General features: G+C 44.1%; 1 protein-coding gene across 1 annotated transcript in view; it reads left to right on the top strand.

Annotated features, from left to right (window-relative positions):
- Positions 1-1,899: 1,899 nt before the first annotated feature.
- RBM38 (RNA binding motif protein 38) overlaps positions 1,900-20,254 on the top strand; it is a 493,989-nt gene continuing 475,634 nt past the window's right edge. Inside the window, exon 1 of the mRNA XM_050745308.1 lies at positions 1,900-1,903. The gene's annotated coding sequence lies outside the window, so the exon portion shown is untranslated. The remainder of the gene's footprint in view (positions 1,904-20,254) is intronic.

The raw sequence follows: 20,254 nt of genomic DNA, 5'->3' as shown, positions 1-20,254 counted from the left end.
CAGCCCCCTCCCTCCAATCATTTGCAGGAGGGGAGAAGAGGAAAAAGAGAGCTGGATATTTGATATGTCGAAAGAATGATCAATGATGAGGCTGCACCGTAGGAGCTTGCCGGTCTCCGACCACTGCTGGCCTGCGAAGCCGGCACGTTTACAAGTTTCAGCCCTGGGCTGTCATGCTTCCATCAGAACAGCAGCATATGCGTTCATGGTGAATTATTTTGCAGACGTTTAGAACTATGATTTTTTTCAGCTCCTAGGACTTACACACAGTTAGCCTGGGTCTTTTTTAGCACATTGTACATGGTACTAGAATTCAATAAGTATTTGTTGAATGAATTAATCGGTAAAAAATGTATATAGAAGTGTGTACAGACAATTAGTTCTCCTGTTCTTTGCCCTTCCCCCACGGGTGGAATATTTTTTCCTTTCTCTTGTGGGTAAAAAAAAATCACTCTGTTTCTGTAGCAAATAGTTGGCATTCTAGAAGAATTATACTAACAGAGTAAAAGGAAGGTAAAACTCATCCTTGCATTCTAGAAAACTTAAATTATACCAACAGAGTAAGGAGAGAGTAATCATTCTTCATCATCGGTTAAGAAGTGTGTATGTTCCCTTTAAAAGATTATATACTACACGTCACGTGTCACGTATCACATTACACAGCTTTGCTTTTATGAGAGGGATCAAATGACACATGACATTTTAAAGTTGATTTAACCTACACTCACTGACATTATTCTGTATCAGTAAAGACCTGTGTATATTCCCCCATGAATGCCTGCTTAGTGTTTTGCAGCATGGATTTGTCCTTATTTAATTAAGCAATCCTCCACTAATGGACATTTAGGTAGTTTCCAGCTTTTCCCCCTTTAAAACAATATTGCTACGAATATGTTTGTACACATATTGCAAATATATACTCTTTGTACACACTTCCGATGATCTTCTTAAGATGAATAATTAATATTTCAAGGGTAAAGGATGCCATTTCTCTTATATATCCTATATTTAGGGCTGGAATCCAACCTAGTCAGTAATCTAGCCCTCATCACATATGCATATTCATAAAAATGCACCTAGCTGCCAATTCTCTCCTCCTTCTTGCGGCAAAAATTTAAACTCATCTTTTCCAATTAAGAAACTTCCTTCTTCTTGGCAGAAATTGGGGTCACTGTAGGAAAGGGGAGTGTCTCTGATTTTATTTTATCCACTCTTTTCTTCATTCTGTGAAGTCTTTTCTTCATAGCTCACAATTACAAATAGCTTCATCTTTGATTGCTTCCCTGGAGTCATAACCCTTTCACAGGGCCACACACATGTGCACACAGGTTGAGCACTAGGTTACCTGGAGGTCCCAAAGCCGCATTGGGAAACACTACTTGGCACAGAAAATGACAGCAAATGACATCGCAAAGTCGATGAAATGAAATTGTCAAGCGTAAGAAAATGCAAGCCTTGCTTCAGAATGTGCTGCTGCCCATGTGATGTCCAAGCGGCATCGAGTCTGCAGGATAAATTCATCTTCAGACAGAAAACAGAAGTGGAATTGAGTGGTATTTAAGCATCTACTCAGTTTTAATAAAACAATGTAGGTATATAGTCGACACTTCTTTTTCCCAAACAAAAACAGTGAAAAGTTTCTCCCCTACCTCATCCCCCCTCCCAGTTCAAGATTCTTCTTCCCAGAGGCAACCATTTCTACCATTTTCTTACATTTCCCCCTACAGAAGTTCTCTGCACATATCAACAAGCTGCACATATGTAGGCATCTCTCTCTTTACCCAGTAAGTTACATGCTGGACACATTGTCCTGCATTTAGCCCTTTTCACTTAAAATATCTGAACCAGTATTCCTTTGTGCAAATGAACCACAGCTTAACCCCTTGCTAATAAACAGGTGGGGCTCAGTGTTTTGCTACTACAATGGTCTTCTCCCCCAGGTAAACCAGATCTGTTGTTAAATCACTACCGCGGAAACTGGGCTGAAAGTGCATTCAAAGTCTTGGTCACTCTTGCCAAACTGCCTTCCAAAGAAACCCTTCCAATTTGCACTCCCCCAAATCGGGTTTGAGAATGCCCGTTTCCCCGCACACTTGCCCCTTCAATGTCTTGTCAACTTTTCCATTCCTCAATCAGATCCGGGGATATGGTCTCATGACATTTCTGATTGCTAAACAGCCTATGTGAGTTTGGTTGGAAACTAAGCTCCAAGCGACAGGGGAGTGATGGGCTCCAAACCCCCGCTGAGCCAGAAGTTAGAAATTCTAAGGGACGCTGGTCCCATGGAATGTCTTCCCCATGAGAAGGAAGGGCATGTGGGTTGTGTTTACCCTGCATGAATGAGGGAGGGTCTGTGCCCTGGTGGCAGGGATGGGGGCGGGTGGGGGAAGGTGGGGGGGCCCTACCTCTGCCTGGTGTCACCTTGATGCTGACAGTCACTTCACCCCAAGGGCCAAGGGCCCCCTGGGAACCCAGCAGCAGGGACACCACCTGGCTGCTTTGAGAGGTCAAACCCCAGACAGGACCTGCCCACTCCGAACGATGCACCTGCTTAAGCATATTTAACTACCAAAGACTGCAAGATCCCCACATTCCCAGATGTCACCCAAAGCCTCCTTGAAATTCCCATGCCTTCCCCACCTCCCACTTCAACCCTGCCCAAGTAATAAACAGGGCTGATTGCATTGGAAATGAATGAAATTACATATTTGAATTTTTGTTGTTGTTGTTTTTTGAGACAGAGTCTCACTCTGTCCCCAGGCTGGAGTGCAGTGGCACGATCTCGGCTCACTTCAACCTCGGCCTGCCAGTTCAAGCGATTCTTGTGCTTCAGTTTCCAGAGTAGCTGGGATTACAGGCGCCCACCACCGTGCCTGGCTAATTTTTTTGTACTTTTAGTAGAGACGGGCTTTCGCCATGTTTGCCAGGCTGGTCTCGAACTCCTGACCTCGGGTGATCCATCTGCCTGGGCCTCCCAAAGGCCTGGGATTACAGATGTGAGCCGCAGTGCCCTGCTATTTGAATGATATTGGAGCAAAACTTTTGCATACATGACAGCCTGTCAATTCTTTGTCTTTTTACACAGCTGCTTGTAAAGCCCACGAAAAGGGCCTGGTACAAAATATTTCCTTTCAGCTGTGATTTCCTGCAAGACTAAGGGACATTGAGCATTTCAGCTGCTAACCTGCTAAAAAGACAACTCAATCTTTTGTAATTTGGGGTACCGTCTCTGCATTTTGCTTCCTTTTAAATTCACGTCCAAGGAGGAATTTGGAGCATTTAACTTCTCGCTTTTCCAAGTTGCTCTCTACACAATTTTGTCAGCCTGGCCCAACCAGCAGCACTTTCTGTGAATACACGATTCTCACTCATTTCCTTCTCAGAATAAGCAGCTTTTCTCACCCCAAGGAAAATGATTCTTGGTCATCATTTTGGATATTGACACAAATCTGAAACATTATTCTGCTTTTGAACATTTGTAAAGCCTTTAATGACATGAAAATGCATTTCTGCTACAAAAAAATTTAATCTAACTTAATTGACTTGTTTCAGAAAAATAACATTTGTGTTGGTTTAAGAAAATTTTTGCCTCACAATTTTCTTCTCCTCTTTCTTGTTGCCTGTACATATTTTTAAGAAACTAGAAATAAATGACCTGCAAACAGCCAAAGGGGGACAAAAGTGTTCTGGTGTTCGAGGCTGGGAGTCTTTTTTTTTTTTTTTCCTAACTCTTGAAAGGAACCTATCCGTTAGTTCTTAGATGAAGTTCTCAGGTGTTTGTGCCTCCAGCAAGCTCTGCTGGGTCTGAGCAGCACGAAGCTGTAGTGCATCAAAGAGTTAAATGTAAATAGCTCCTCCTTGCAGGATGCTTGGCTCCCGCTGTACGTAGGTGGAGTTTGGAATCTGGGGTCCCACAAACCCCTTGCATTTTTGGTTGATTGTCTTTAATTACTTTTGAGTGCTGAGCAAGGTTGCTCATGCCTCCAGGCGTCCATGACAGACAAGGAATGTTTTTTAATGCCATTTATAAGGAGCACATCATTAAGCATCAAACAGAGCAAAAATGACAAGAATAGTGAGTGTATCATTATGGCCTTCATTTAAGTAGAAAATACAGTAAACAGAAAGAAAAACCAACTACACGGGGTAATGGGGAGCGGATTTATTTGTTTTGATTGCCGATTATTCAGAAGGGCATTTATACTCAGATTCTTACAGCACTCACTGGAGCCTTAATTTCTCAAGTTGAAGGATGAAGGGACAAAGGGGGAGGAGGGTGAGGCGAGGAAAGGGGTTCTGATCTACCCTCAAGAAAACAAGTTAAAAGCCGCTTTAGTGTCTGAAGGGAAAAATTCTCACTAATTATTTCTTATAATTTCTTTCTGGGGAGAAGAGTAAAATATGGAGATGTTCCCATGTTACCAGAGTTAAGCCCATCACATTTAGCAAATCAAACTACAGGACACTCAATTAAATGTTAATTTCAGATAAACAATATTTTTTTAAGGATAAGTCTTTCTCATGCAATATTTGGGACAGACTAAAAAAAAGAGTATTCACTGTTTGTCTAAAATTAACATTTAACTGGGTCTCCTGTGTTTAATTTGGCAACCCTTTTAGAGGTAGGAATCTAAACCCTGGTTACTTATAATTCCATCATCTGTGCGTTTGGATCACAGGAAAATTAAATGCCACTCCATAAAAAAAGAGATTAAATAGGGGCACATATGATAGTCAAAAGGATAAATAATATTATCAGTAAGTTATACTTTATGCCCAACAGCATACGTTTGTATTAGCAATAAATGGACACATGTGGAATTGCAGTGGTGGACCCCGTGAGTGTGCACTGTGGAAGTAGAGAGGTAGACATTTGTGTTACCGGAAAAGGATCCCGATCCAGACCCCAAGAAAGGGTTCTTGGATCTCACACAAGAAAGAATTCAAGGTGTATCCGTAGAGTAACATGAAAGCAAGTTTATTAAGAAAGTAAAGGAATAAAAGAATGGCTACTCCATAGGCAGAGCAGCCCTGAGGACTGCTGGTTGCCCATTTTTATGGTTATTTTTTGATTATATGTTAAACAAGGGGTGGATTATTCATGAGTTTTCCCAGGAAAGGCATGGGCAACTCCAGAGCTGAGGGATCCTCCCCTTTTCAGACTGTATAGGGTAGCCTCCAGATGTTGCCATGACATCTGTAAACTGACATGGTGCTCGTGGGAGCATCTTCCAGCATGCTAATGCATTATAATTAGCGGGTAATGAGCAGTGAGGACGCCAAGAGGTAACTCCTGTTGCCATCTTGGTTTTGGTGGGTTTTGGCCGGCTTCTTTACTACAACCTGTTTTATTGGCTAGGTCTTTATGACCTGGATCTTGGGCTGACCTCCTATTTCATCCTGTAACCTAGAATGCCCAACTTATGGGAAATGCAGCCCAGCAGGTTTCAGCCTTGTTTTACCCAACCCCTATTCAAGATGGAGTTGCTCTGGTTCAAATGCCTCTGACACTCGGACTGAGGATCTTGGTGGAAAGAGCTGGACATGGAGATTCAAGGAATGGCCTCTGGCCACTTCCTGGTGGTGTGACCCTGAGAAAGCTGCTTAAACTCCCACACCCTGGGTTTCCTCATCTGTAAAACAGAAATGCCTGCACGTCTCCCCTGAACTGATACTCAGCGAGATAACACAAGTAGAGCCTGAAGCTCAGGGATGGACCAAGAGCCCTCAAGAAACAGTGGGTGTCCTGTGGAGAGACAGTGCTGCCTCACGGTTAAGGGCACTGGGAGTGAGTGAGAGACAACAGAATTTTGGTACCTCTCTGTCCTTGGGCCAAAGACTTGACTCTCAGAGTATTCTTTGTTTTTTTTCTGATGACAATCCTTTTAAAATTTAAATTGCAATCAGCCTTTTAAAATGGAAATGAGATCTTGTCATTTCCCTGTTCAAAGATCTCAAATGGCTCCATATCACACTTGGAATAAAAGCCAGGCCTTTCACATTCCCTAGGAGACCCCTTGTGATGTCCCCACCATCCACCATGGGAACTGTCACTTTGGCCATGCTGGCCTCCTCTCAACTCCTCAGACCTCCAACAGGGTTGGGACTGGGGGAGGTAAGAGGGGTGCCCAGTATGCAGGGTTTATCGAGGCCCTTGCTTTCAGGATCATGCGAGTTTTCACAGGTTTATCAGAAGCTCATGTGGGACATAAAAAATGGCACCCCATACCCTCTGAAGTCATTGTCTGTGCTTTGGGAGTAATTCTGACCTGGCACAAAACCTTCCTGGGCCTGAGGTTGAGGCCGGGTGCAGAAAATTCAAATAAGCTACAGAACTTTCTCTTCACTTATTTGATGACATTTATCAGGTAACAGTATTGAGCACCTACTGTGCCCCTGCTCTAAGACCCCAACAAACCATCCAATAAGATTGTTATATTTTATTTTTATTTTTATTTTTAGACACAGGGTCTTGCTCTGTCACCCAGGCTGGAGTGCAGTGGCACGATCATAGCCACGTTATATTTTAAAAAGATAGAGCTGGGCTGGGCACGTGGCTCACACCTATAAACCCAGCATTTTGGGAGGCTAAGGCAAGATCACTTGAGCCCAGGAGTTCAAGACCAACCCTAGGCAACATAGTGAGATCCCCATCTCTACAAAAAAAATAGAAAAAAATATCTGGGTGTGGTGGCACACACTTGTAGTCCCAACTACTTGGGAGGCTGAGGTGGGAGGATCACTTGAACCTGGGAAGTTGAGGCTGCAATGAGCCATGATTGTGCCACTGCACTCCAACCTGGGAAACAGAGCAATACCCTGTCTCAAAAAAAAAAAAGAACTTTGTATAGGCCAACCATTAGATCAGGTGCTTTATAGTAATTACTTAATAAACAATGCCCATTCATTGAGTTTTTGCCAAGTAGGTCCAGTTGGTAATTAGCAAACAATAAAAACACAATTAACATCCCCATTGCACAGATGAGGAAACAGGAACAAGTCACTGTCTTAAGGTTGCACAGCTAGGAAGTGATGGAGCTGGGATTCGAACCCACAGTGTTCTGTTGTCGCTTCATTCACCCTTTTCCCTTTACTCTTTGTTTTTATCCTTTTCCCTCACAGACAAGAGTGCCCTGTCTTTGAGCTGCACACGGCATGTGTGAAACCATCTGAAAAAGAAGGATTTTGTTGGAAAAGTTGAGATCAGTTGACCAGTCAAATCACTCCAAAGTCATTAGTTCCGGTCACCAGACATGACTATAAAGAAGTGACTAAAACCAACAACAGCCTTTTGGCCTGTGACTATTTGCCCCTCTCGATTGTCTAGCAATCAGAGAACCAGCCTGTGGCAAAATGAAAATGGTGTTTCAGGTCATGACTGAATGGACTTGAAATGTTTGTTCATCTTCTCTCCATTCTCAGCTGGATTTCCTTGTGTGTTAGCACAGGGGTCAGAAAACATTTTCTGCAAAGGGCCAGAAAATAAATATTTTCAGTTTGTCAGGCCATCTAGTCACTGTTCCAACAATTCAGCTCTGCTGTTATAGTTCAAAAGTAGCCAGAGACGAGAGAGGAACAATTGGGCATGGCTGTGTTCCAATAAATCTTATGCAGTCAATTCTCATTACTCATAGCAGTTATGTTCTGTGAAGTCGCCATGAAGCCTGAATTGGCAGACACTCTTGGGGCAGGCAAAGTTGCCCTTGGTCACAATATCTTGTCAACTGATCAATATATAACTTCATTTTATGTGTGTTTCTCTTCAAACATACCTTATTTAATATGTATCATTGATTCTTTAACATTGAACTCAAGGCCAACAGCCCTATAACTCATCCCTGAGCAGATCTCAGGTGTCAGATGAGCTGAAGTTAGATGTGTAAGTGTAGCTTCTTCTTAAGGCACGTAGTGGCCTTCCTGTACTTCAGAACACTAGCCAGCATTTCTACACTATGCTTGGGGGCCATTTTGTTTTAATTATTATTTTTTGAGACAGTGTCTTGCTCCATTGCCCAGGCTGGAGTACAGTGGTACCATCATGGCTCACTGCAGCCTCGACTTCCCAGGCTCAAGCCATCATTCTACTTCAGCCTCCCAAACCTGGGAATACAGATGCGCACCATCAGGCCTGGCTAATTCTTTTAAAGAAATTTTTGTAGAGGCAAGGTCTCACTATGTTGTCCAGGCTGGTCTTGAACCCCTGGGCTCAAGTGATCTTCCTGTCTTGGCCTCCCAAAGTGCTGGGATTACAAGTATGAGCCACCGTGCCTGGCCTTGGGGGCCATTTTAAATACTGAAATCACCAATAAAAAGCAACAAAATGTGAAAAACATGGCACCCAATAGACCACAGAAAAGACATTAGTTCAGTGTGAAACAAAGAGACAGGGCATCGCCCTGTTTGGCCTCAATGAGGAATGCGTTCACTGGGCAACTTAAACTTTTCCCTGCTTTGTTCATGTCTAAGAATGATCACAGAAGCACCTCCAGTATTGGTATTGGGCTTAAAAATACATTTCAACCAATAGCCAAATTTGCAAACTGAGAATCTGCAAATAATGAGGATATCGTACATGGACACTGAAATGTGAAGTTCGTGTACTTCTTATGTGTCACAAAATATTCTTCTGATTTTTTTTTTTAGTCATTTAAAAATATAAAAAACATTCTTAGCTTGTAGGTTGTACAAAAATAGGTGGTGGGCCAGATTTGGCCGTTGGGCTGTAATTTGCTGACCCCTGACATAGCTGATCAACCTTCTTGTTGAGATGTCTCATGGAAAAGGACGGCCTGGAGCCTTTTGAACAGGGTCTGTGTCTTCCTCCTGTGTCAGCAATGGGTAAGTTTGGCTCTTCTCACTTAGGTGGGAAAATGAATGCATCCCACATCCATTGTCTAATGCCAAGATAGTGAGGCAATAGCACCTCTTAAATACAGTGGGTAGCTCGCCTTACTTTCCAAACATAAGCAAGTAAAGGGCGAGCAGTTTTCTGGGGGCTCCCAGCACACCGAGTTATCTCCTAATCATTGGCTCTGTCGTGACGACATGAGGGCTTGAAGAATCAATGCGTTATTTGAAGCCTGGCTTTTCCCTTTCCTAAAATTCCCTTCATCCTTGGAGTATCTATTAATAGAAGTTATAAATAAAAAAAGAAAAAAGAAATGCCAGCCTTGTAACTCCCAGAGACACATCAGAACAATGAGGCCATTTATTCCAGCAATGGAGCCCGCTCTGAGTGCCCAAAATGCTAACAGGAACTGGGGCGGGAATGCTAGAACTCGCTGAAATGCCTTTACCTCCTAATTTTTGGCTAACCCATAGGCCCTTTTGTAAAGAGTTCTCAAGAAAAGCCCAGACATGGAGGAGATTGTTCCCGAAAACACTTCCCAAAATAGATAGAGGATCAAAGTAAAAATAAAACTGACATTTCCCCATAATCTGAGACAGCTTTCTAAGTTGGAGATGATTCAAACTTTTGTCTTCCCATCGTGGGGGTCAAAAGCTGGCCAGTGTCCTGGAAGGAGAATTTCAGTGGTGGGTATTCACTGATTCATTCATTCATTTAACAAACATTGCCCAAACTTCTACCATCCACCAGGGATTCTGCCCAAATCTTAGGATGCAAGAGTGAATACACCAGGTCAGACGCAGTAGCTCACGCCTGTCATCCCAGCACTTTGGGAGGCTGAGGAGGGAGGATCACTTGAGCCCAGGAGTTCGAGACCAGCCTAGGCAACATGGTGAAACCCCTTCTCTACTAAAAATACAAAAATTAGCTGGGCATGGTGGTGTATGGTCTATAATCTCAGCTGAGGCATGAGAATCGCTTGAACCTGGGAGGCCGAGATTGCAGTGAGATGAGATCGTGCCACTGCACTCCAGCCTGGGCAACAGAGGGAGACTGTCTCCAAAAAAAAAAGTCACTATACCAGCGCCTCCTGGTTTTGCCATCTCTAGAATGTCAGGGATAAAGGCCCAGTCCAACCTAGGTATCTAGAATTCTTTTAGGAGGGTTTTCTGAAAATTCTATCTTGTTTCCACTCAAGAGTTCAGAGACAGTCAAGTGACATATGCCTTAATCAACATATGACAGGAAACATCTGGAATCTCTCCCTTCTTTGCACTGAATCTTGCCAAAATAAAAACTTAAACTTACTTTGATCAGTCAATCAAATCAACATGAGATTCCATTAGTCCGGCAATTTTTTTCATTTAAAAATCCCTCTAAATCTGTGTTTGTGAACACAGGAATTCACTCTTGCTCTGCTCTATCTCTGAAACCTTGATGCTTTTGTTAAGGATGGTTTTGCATCTGTTCTTCACTCTGCAAAATTTGCCTTTGGCCAAAATCAAGAATTAGCTGACTTAATTCAACCTAAAATTAGTTGATTTTCACAGCTTCTCTTATTATTTATTTATTTATTTATTTATTTATTATTTATTTATTTTTGAGACAGAGTCTCTCTCTGTCACCCAAGCTGGAGTGCAGTGGCGCAATCTCACCTCACTGCAACCTCCCCATCCAGGGTTCAAGCGATCCTTCTGCCTCAGTCTCCTGAGTAGCTGGGATTACACGTGCCCACCACCACGCCCGGCTGAGTTTTTACAGTAGAGATGGGGTTTCACCATATTGCCTAGGCTGGTCTCGAACTCCTGACCTCAAGTGATCTGCCCACCTCGGCCTCCCAAAGTGCTAGGATTACATGCGTGAGTCACCATGCCCAGCCTGATTTTCACTGCTTCTGAGAAAGTCTTCGGAAAACAGAGGAGATTATTTTAAGCACAACGGGGTCTGAAGTTGCCAAGGAGCCTGTGATTCTCCTGGTTAATCTATCCATCTGGTAACAGAAAAGACTTAACCACGGAAGGGAGACAGCCTGACCTAAGCCAAGGGGGCCCTCTCAGTTTCTTTTGCAATAGCTGTGCTGTCAACAGAGGCACAAAGCCCCAGGACACTTTATAAGACCCAAACTAGCCAGATATGTCTTTGACAAGGTCTATAGCTCTGCCCGCACGACCCAATTCATGGAGAGAAAGTTTCTAAGTTATTTTCTGCAAGAAATAGATGTCTCCATTCCTGTGAGACTGGCTGGAGCGTAGGTGGGAGACAGCCATTGGGACATCAGATCGAGTTTGGTTCCTCCCAGATCACGGGCCGTTAGCAGATTTGAAAGATTTCTTCAGCAATCATTCCTACTCTATGCGGTCGGACAAATTTAAAACCTGAATTCTGATTCATGTAGCATCCAGAGTCTCACAGAAAGAGACTGGAATACAAATTGTATAACTTGGCACATTTGTGGGTGATGCCTGGAGTCGGTAAGAATCTAAAGAAAGGGGTTGCTCATAGACTATGGAAATAAAAATTGGTATTGCCTTAAACAAAAGAGGCTCCACAATGTTCATCAAAATGTAAAAGCGCATGTAGTCTTTGACTCAGAAATTCTGTTTAGAGCAAAGGTCTGTGAACTGCAGAGATGGTGAAAGCACAGGGCCCGGGCCAGGAGCGGTGGCTCACGCCTGTAATCCCAGCACTTTGGGAGGCCAAGGCGGCTGATCACCTGAGGTTGGAAGTTCAAGACCAGCCTGACCAATATGGAGAAACGCCGTCTGTACTAAAAATACAAAAAGTTATCCGGGCTTGGTGGCTCATGCCTGTAGTCCCAGCTACTCGGGAGTCTGAGGCAGGAGAATGGCTTAACCCCAGGAGACAGAGGTTGCGGTGATCACGCCATTGCACTCCAGCCTGGACGACAAGAGCAAAACTCTGTCTCAAAAAAAAAAAAAGTACAGGTCCTGCAGCCAGCTTCTGTACAGCTCAACAACTAAACATGGTCTTTACATTTTTACACGATTTTTCAAAAACAAAGAATATTTTATACCCAAAATGCTAACACGAACCAGGGCAGGAATGATAGAATTTGCTGAAATGTCACTGAAGATGACAGAAACTCTCATTTTAGTGTCCATAAATGAGGTTTTTTTTTTTTTTTTTTTTTTTTTTTTTTTGACTGAATCTTGCTTTGTCACCCAGGCTGGAGTGCAGTGACGCGATCTCGGCTCACTGCAATCTCTGCCTCCCAGGTTCACGCCATTCTCCTGCCTCAGCTTTCCAAGTAGCTGGGACGACAGGCATCCACCACCATGCCCGGTTAATTTTTTGTATTTTTAGTAGAGACGGGGTTTCACCATGTTAGTCAGGATGGTCTCAATGTGCTGACCTCGTGATCCACCCACTTTGGCCTCCCAAAGTGCTGGGATTACAGGCGTGAGCCACCGTGCCCGGCCCATAAATGAGGTTTGATTGGCACATGCACAGCCATGCCCTATTTGTTTATGTAATTTCTGCAGAGTTGAGTCTTGGCAGCAGAGACCTTCTGACCTGCAAAGGTTGAGATATTTACACCCTGGTTCTTTCTAGGAAGAGTCAGCTGACCTATGTTTTCTAGGAACGTGTTCTAAGGAAACTATGGAAAAGCAATGTCCATCACTAAAGGACTGGTTAATGAATGATGATGCAACTATTTAGTAGTATTCTACAGAGCTATAGAGAAGGATGTCAATTGCTGGACAGAGATGACCATCATTGTTTTTACTTTTTTGGTTTTTACTTTTTTTGGTCCTTCTGCTAAAAAGTCACCTGCTACCTGCACTGCTTGATGTTGCTGATTCTTACAAGATGTGCTTCTTGTATTATTTAGAAATATTCAATGCTGATATCAAGAGCAATAAAAATGAATGGAATGAAATAAATTCATAAGATGTGTTAATTATAGATAGTGAGTGAGTTAGGGAGTCATGAGCATGCTGGATGCAGGCAGAATAGAGGGGCAAGTGCCCTAGGCATAGATGATAGGGTGAGAGAGTGAGTGTTATTTGTAGATAAGAAGAAATAGGAGGCCCCAGCAAACCTGAAAGATTCAGAAGACACTGATCCCATCTCCTTGAAATTGACAGTTGTGCCTTTTGTAAATTCTGGCCCCAGCTGTCGTCAGCTCAAGATTGACAGATGAAATCTGTGGCTGCTCGGCAGGTTCTCTGTGAGTTACAGCTGCATGCAGATGTTCTCCCCCGACTCTATCCAGAGCCAGGTGTGCGTTGGCTCCAGGCACCTCCTGGGTGCTGAGTCCATTGCTCACCCTCAGCTCTGGTCCTTGTAACCACTCTGTCAGTGAGGAAAGTGATGATGCAGGGAAAGAGAGAGAGAGAGAGAGTGAGAGAGAAAGGGAGGGAGGGAGCGAGGAGGGAGGGGAGAGAGAGAGAGAGAGAAAGGGAGGTAGGGAGGGAAGGAAGGAAGGAAGGAAGGGGTAGAAGAAGGGAGGATGGGAGGGAGGGAAGAAGGGAGAAAGAAAGAGAGAAAGAAAGAAAGAAAGAAAGAAAGAAAAGAAAGAAAGAAAGAAAGAAAGAAAGAAAGAAAGAAAGAAAGAAAGAGAAAAAGGAGGTAGAGAAGGAAGGGGAGAAGAAGGGAGGAAGGGAGGAAGAAAGAAAGAAAGAAGAAAGAAAGAAAGAAAGAGAGAAAGAAAGAAAGAAAGAAAGAAAGAAAGAAAGAAAGAAAGAAAGAAAGAAAGAAAGAAAGGTGAACCTTATGATACACTGGATTCCTGTAGCTCTTCTATCAGCTTGTTCCCATCTTAAGAGTTAATCCAACCCAAATCACTCCCCTTGCTTCTTATGGTATGTTTTAGATGAATTCAATAAATTACGAAACAAGGGAATCGTAAATTGGGCTGTCAGCCTCTCTGTCCTTTGGCCTCTGGGGCAGCCTACCAGGCAGTGTCCATGGGAGTCCCCATTATGGCGAGGTAATTCCCTGCGGTGGAAGTCTAGGCGTCAGCACTCAGGAGCCCTGTGGGGGCTGCTCTCTGTTGCCCAGTCTTTTCTCTATTGAGTGGCCTGGGAGAGAGGTATCTTACTCTGGAGCTGTCAAATATAAAAGCTTAAAGTTGTCCCTTGGGCAAGTCACATGGCCATCCCAAAGCAAAGACAGGGAAGGTCACTCTGTCCCCCACATGGGCCTAGAAACGGTATGATTTCTTGGCACTCTACCTTAAAGAGAAGCTTCTAGGAAAAGGGTTCATAACTATGGCACCACTGACATTTGGTCCTGGAGAATTCTCCATGGTGGGGCCTGTCCTGGGCATTGTAGGGCATGTGGCAGCGTCCCTGGCCTCTACCCATTAGTTGCCAATCACGTCCTCACTCTTTCCACCTCATTGTGATGACCAGAAATATCTCCAGACATTCCCAAATGTTTCCTGGCAGGCAAAATTGCCTGTAGTTGAGAACCACAGACTTAGACCATTTATTTGCTCTATGGACTAAGGTGCAGTCACCTCATTTCAGCCCTCCTTGCCTGTATTTTTTCCCTAGGTCAGGTGGCCCTGCCATGTGGTGCACACATGCTATTCTCCAGGTGCCTGCCTTGACCCAAGTGGGAGCCCAGTCAGGCAGTGCCCTGTTGCTCACACCTGTCATCCCTCCCTGGAGGCAGAGCAGACACTCAGCAAAATATTCACATTGAAAAAGGAACAGTGATGGTTGGCTTGGGTTTTCCCAGTTTTATTCATGTCTTAAATGTCTTGCTTTAGCGTTTCTGTTAAGTGAGTGAATCTGGGGTTTGAGAAGTAGAGTCAGACTGTGTGTGACTCCTGATCCCACCACTCACTCCTTACTGAATTTGGGCAAATGAGTTCACCTAACTTGCAAATATGAAACGAGGCACAATGGCCTGCCCTCACAGTGTCATGGCACCAGGTCAGTATGAAGGGTTGAGACCATAGCCCAAGGGTGAGTGCCCACCACTGGTTAATCAGGAGCCCCTGAGCCTCTGCAGGAGACATGCCGCACCACCCTAGTCCTGACATCAGGATCTGATGGGAACACAAAGACCTACCTACACAAAGACGGGGTTTCTCCATGTTTGCCAGGCTGGTCTCGAACTCCCGGCCTCGAGTGATCCACCTGCCTCGGACTCCCAAAGTGCTAGAATTATAGGAGTAAGCCACAGTGCCCAGGCTGAAATACTTTAAATTATTCCCAGCAGTACCTCTGGTGTCTTTTAGATGTCCTCTTCTAGGAGAGAGGCCAGATTTGGCCCTTGGCTTTAGAATTCCAGAGCCCTGAGTACGAACCAGCCCCATCCCTCACTGGCTAGAGAACTGGAGCTTCTCTGAGCTTCACTGCTCCATAAAAAGAGAGCAATAACAGCCATATCTTGCTTTATTTATTATTTATTTGAAGAATCAGTAAAAGAACACAATAAAAATGCCTGGCATAATACACGGCAAACTCCCCAGAATGCTCCGGAAGATGCTTTTACAACTCACACACTTTCCAAAAGAAAAACATAAGACTCCCGCATTCCAACGTCCGCAGTTACAACCGATAAACCAATATTTGCCTTAACATCTAGCTTCCCTTTCCCTGCAAGGAAACATCGAAGCTTCTCAACTGCGCCAAACACACTATGGGCTGCCGTTTAGAAACAAGAAAAAAAACAAAGCAAAATCCCTAACCAAAAGGATCTGGGAGATGTTGTTTTTTTCCTGATGGATTTTGCTAATGCCACCCAAAAAGGAAGCCCCCACAGGCAAGAAGACACGGTCACAGGGAGGGTGTTGCTGCTGTGTTTAAATTGCTGAAGGACGTATTTATTTAGGCAGACGGAGGGGAGAAAATGTAATGGTGGAGGAAAAAGTACTCATCCTCCCTCCTTCATCTTCCTACATTATGGGCCCAGCTCATAAGAAACAGCCTGAAGGGCAAGGCTGAGGGGCCGCTGGGCTGGCTTTGTGGAGACAGTTTAGTAGAGTCATTAAGATGGGGCCAGACTGGCCAGTATTCAAGTCCTAGTTCTGTGGTTTCCTAACTGTGTGACCTTGCATAAGTGGCTAAGCCTCTCTGTTCTTTCATTTTTTTTTAAATTTAGGGAAATAATTAATGCCCACCTTATAAAAGGAATGCTGTGGTGATGAAGGGAGAGAATTCACAGACTATCTTAGCCTGATACTTGGCATACAGACTGTGTTTTAAAAACATTAGCTGTTGTCTGATACTTCTTCCTTTACATGACAAATTGGCTTCACGCATGAACATTGAACTTTTTCTTCATGAAAACAGATGCTTAGTTTAAAAGGGTGTGTGTGTGTAATAGCAGAGAGGGGTTAAAGGCTATGAACAGGCAATTCACCAGGGTGAAAATGCACAGTCAAAACACTCTATTAAAAAGATGTCGGCCAGGCATGATGAGCCACACCTGTAATCTCAGCACTTTGGGAGTCTGAGGCAGGAAGATCACTTGAATCTAAGAGTTTGAGACCAGCCTGGACAACATGGCGAAATCCATCTCTACAAAAAAAAAAAAAAAAAAAAAAAAAAAAAAAAAAAATTAGCCAGGTGTGGTGCCTCACGCCTGCGGTCCCAGCTACTTGGGAGGCTGAGGCAGGAGAATCATCTGAGCCTAGGAGGTCAAGGCTGCAGTGAGCCATGATAGTGCCACTGCACTTCATCCTGGGTGACAGAGTGAAACCCTGTCTCAGAAATAAAATAAAATAAAATAAAAATGTTCAGTCTCACTGGAGGTCTGCAAAATGCTCATCAAACATTGTAGGGTGCCAGCCTTCCTCTATCAGAGTTGCCAACATTTAAAAAACTGGTAATATTCAGTGCTAGGGAAGGAACAAGGAAACAGGCACCCTCATACATTCTGAGTACAACTACTGGAAAAAGTAAGACAGTGATATTGATTATACGAGAACATGAACTTATTCTCACTTTTAGAGAGCTGGCCCTTAGCAATAAGAGTAATAAGAGTAGGAGCTGGGCGTGGTGGCTCACGCCTCTAAGTCCAGCACTTTGGGAGGCCGAGGTGGGTGGATCATGAGATCAGGAGTTTGAGACCAGCCTGGCCAACATGGTGAAACCCCATCTCTACTCAAAATACAAAAATTAGCTGGGCATAATCCCAGCTACTCGGGAGGCTGAGGCAGGAGAATTGCTTGAACCCGGGAGGCAGAAGTTGCAGTGAGCTGAGATCTCGCCATTGCACTCCAGCTCTGGGCGACAGAGCAAGACTCCCTCTCGCGAGGGGGAAATAAGTGTAATAAGAGTAGGAGCGAGTGAGTATGAACAGAAGAGGACGTGCAAGGCCTGGAAATATCCTGCACCCCAGCAATAGGTGACATGCATCGTTGCATGTCTGCAATCCAGCATGTCAGGCAACTATCGAAAGGAATATTTAGAGCTCTAAGTATTAATAATGAGTGATATTGATTAAATGCTTGCCCTCCACTGAATACAGCAACGAAGCTCTCTCCAGGCATGCTATTCGTGTTTACTGTAACCTACAATAGATTTGTTACCTAATTTTATAGGTGAGGAAAACGAGGGCGCTACAGAATAAAACAGGTCACCCAAGATCTCAAGCTCAGTGGCAGCCTGGATCCAAGTCCCCGCCTGGCTCCAGAACCTGAGCTCTGGAACACTGGACTAATCAGAATCTCTTGGCCTTGAAAAATGAGGCCTATTGAACAAAGAAATTTGTAAGAAAAGGAACTATTACAACCTAGTGTAAAGTAACAAGCAAATAAAACATGAAATGACACGACTCCTCCCCACGCTCCAAACTCTCGACCCTCCTTCGTTTTTCTGCATACCCTCACACCGCAGCACACACAATTTCTATACCGTTCCCTCTCTGTCTTCCTCCACTAGAATGCAAGCTTCCTAGAGCAGGCCTTTGCTGTTTTGTGTCTCAAGTACACAAGGAGAGGGTACTGGTGCCCTGTGGACACTGGACAAGTGTTAAATGAATGAATGGATGCATTGCTTTCCTTTAACCTTAACCCTGAAAGCGTTTAGCCACTAGCTGGGCCACAAGGATGGGGCTGGGGAGCCCTGTAGCCTGCAGTTGGTGACTGATGTTGAGGACAAAGTCAACTGGGATCTGGGAAAGCCTGGGTGTAAGAGACAACATGCCGCAACTGTTGTATTGCTTCCCATACAGTCTCCACCAAGCGCTTGCAATGAACTAGATGACGACTTAGTAAATAAATCTGGAAGCTAAATTTCTTTTGGCGGCAGACTGAAAGGCTTGGCAGCTTCTAGCTGTGTAAATTAAAACAATGAGCTGCTTTTTAAAAAATAACATTTCTAAACATGCATACCCTTGAATTAACATCCAGCTCATGAGACTGTCAACAGAAGACAGGAAGCCTGGCTGCATGCCCCATGCGCGCCCCTGCTGCAGTGAGAGCCACTGCTGACCTTTCCAGAGTGTCCTAGGAAGAGCAGCATCACCCAGCAAGGCACTCTCTCCAGGGCCTTGACCCATGTGGGTTGGACATGGCCAGTTACTGCCACCGTAGCCAGGCTGAGGACTGACGGCAAATTAAAAAAAAAAAAAAAGAAAGAAAAGAAAAAAAGTTGGCTGCAGCTGTAGTTAATTTACTTCTGATGAGTCTAACCTTTCCCCCTCTGAGGAAGTTGTTTAGCAGGAGGGGAAAATGCGGTCACAATATTGTTTTATGATTGTTTATCTTTAGAGTCCAAGCGATGCTGATTGCAAATATTTATGCGCATTTTTAAAAATCTCATCTAATGTTTGGAACTTTTTTTTTTTTTTTTTAAAAAAAAAGAGTGAAATCAGATTTCGGGTGGATCTAGCCATTTTGGAGGATTTCAAAGTCATAACCCGGTTTCCCCTACCAGCCCACTGGGACTAGGGGCATCAATGCAGCAATTAAGTGAACAGGATGGAAATACAGAATGTTACCGCTCTGTGTGGCTTTGGAAGGCTTGTGTCGGTTTTACCTGCACATTATTAATGACCAGCCTAGAAATCTAAGTCCAGGCATATGTTATATTAAACACAAGAACCTCTGAATGAGAAAACTTTGCATTTCTGCTAGAAATGCTGCTTTCCTCTGAGAGAAACCATTAGCCACATGTCAAAAAAAAAAAAAAAAAAAAAAAAAAAAAAAAAAAGCTCTAGATGCAATTTCATCACCTCCCAAGTAGCCACTGTGGTCGGGTCTGCTACCCTGAACTGAAAGAGCTCCATGCCTCTTCTAATTCTTTGCTTCTCTCCAGCGGTGCCTGTGCCTGCTGCTCTGGTGTCTGGTTATGTTCTTTAGCCTCTTAAGACAATGCGCGGATGCCGAGGAGCCTCGTGTCATGGGGGGCTCTTTGGCTTCGGAGTTACATGGATTGGGGTTTGAATCCCAGTTTTGCCAGTTTTACTGTGGCCGTAAAGAAAGCGATTTAACTTCTCAAATTCTGTGTCCTCTCTATAAAATGGGGGAAAATGATACTCAGTACTCTGTTGGTTGCAAACTGGCTTAATAAAGGCAAAGGGGGGCCTGGCGTGGTGGCTCATGCCTGTAATCCCAGCACTTTGGGAGGCTGAGGTGGGTGGATCATGAGGTCAAGAGATTGAGACCATCCGGGCCAAAATGGTGAAACTCCATCTCTACTAAAATTACAAAAGTTAGCAAGCTGGGCACGGTGGCTCATGCCTGTAATCTCAGCACTTTGGGAGGCTGAGGTGGGTGGACCACCTGAGGTCAGGAGTTCGAGATCAGCCTGGCCAACATGGTGAAACCCCGTCTCTACCAAAAATACAAAAATTAGCTGGACGTAGTGGCAAGCGCCTGTAGTCCCAGCTACTCAGTAGGAGAATCCCTTGAATCCAGGAAGCGAAGGTTGCAGTAAACCAAGATCATGCTGTTACACCCCAGCCTGGGTGACAAGAGCAAAACTCTGTCTCAAAAAAAGAGAAAAAAAGAGTTAGCTGGGTGTGGTGGCAGGTGCCTGTAGTCCCAGCTACTTGGGAGGCTGAGGCAGGAGAATCACTTAAACCTGGGAGGTGGAAGTTGCAGTGAGCTGAGATTATGCCACTGCACTCCAGCCTGGCAACAGGGTGAGACTCCGTTAAAAAAAAAAAAAAAAAAGGAAGGAAGGAAGGAAGGAAGGAAGGAAGAAAGGAAGGAAGAAAGAAGAAAGAAAAGAAAGAAGAAAGAAAGAAAGAAAGAAAGAAGAGACAGAGAGAAAGAAAGAAAGAAAGAAAGAAAGAAAGAAAGAAGAAAGAAAGAAAGAAAGAAAGAAAGAAAGAAAGAAAGAAAGAAAGAAAGAAAGAAAGAAAGAAAGAAAGAAAGAAAGAGAAAGAAAGAAAGAAAGAGAGAAAAAGGGACTTAGTGACTCAGGGAAATGTGAAGCCCAGGGACAGCTTCAGCCTCGGCTATATCCAGCGGATGCC

Source organism: Macaca thibetana, chromosome 10 (genome assembly GCF_024542745.1).
Source record: "Macaca thibetana thibetana isolate TM-01 chromosome 10, ASM2454274v1, whole genome shotgun sequence".
Classification (NCBI taxonomy): domain Eukaryota; kingdom Metazoa; phylum Chordata; class Mammalia; order Primates; family Cercopithecidae; genus Macaca; species Macaca thibetana.
The sequence above is the reverse complement of the archived record's forward strand: the minus strand, read 5'-3'. Positions and strand labels throughout refer to the sequence as shown.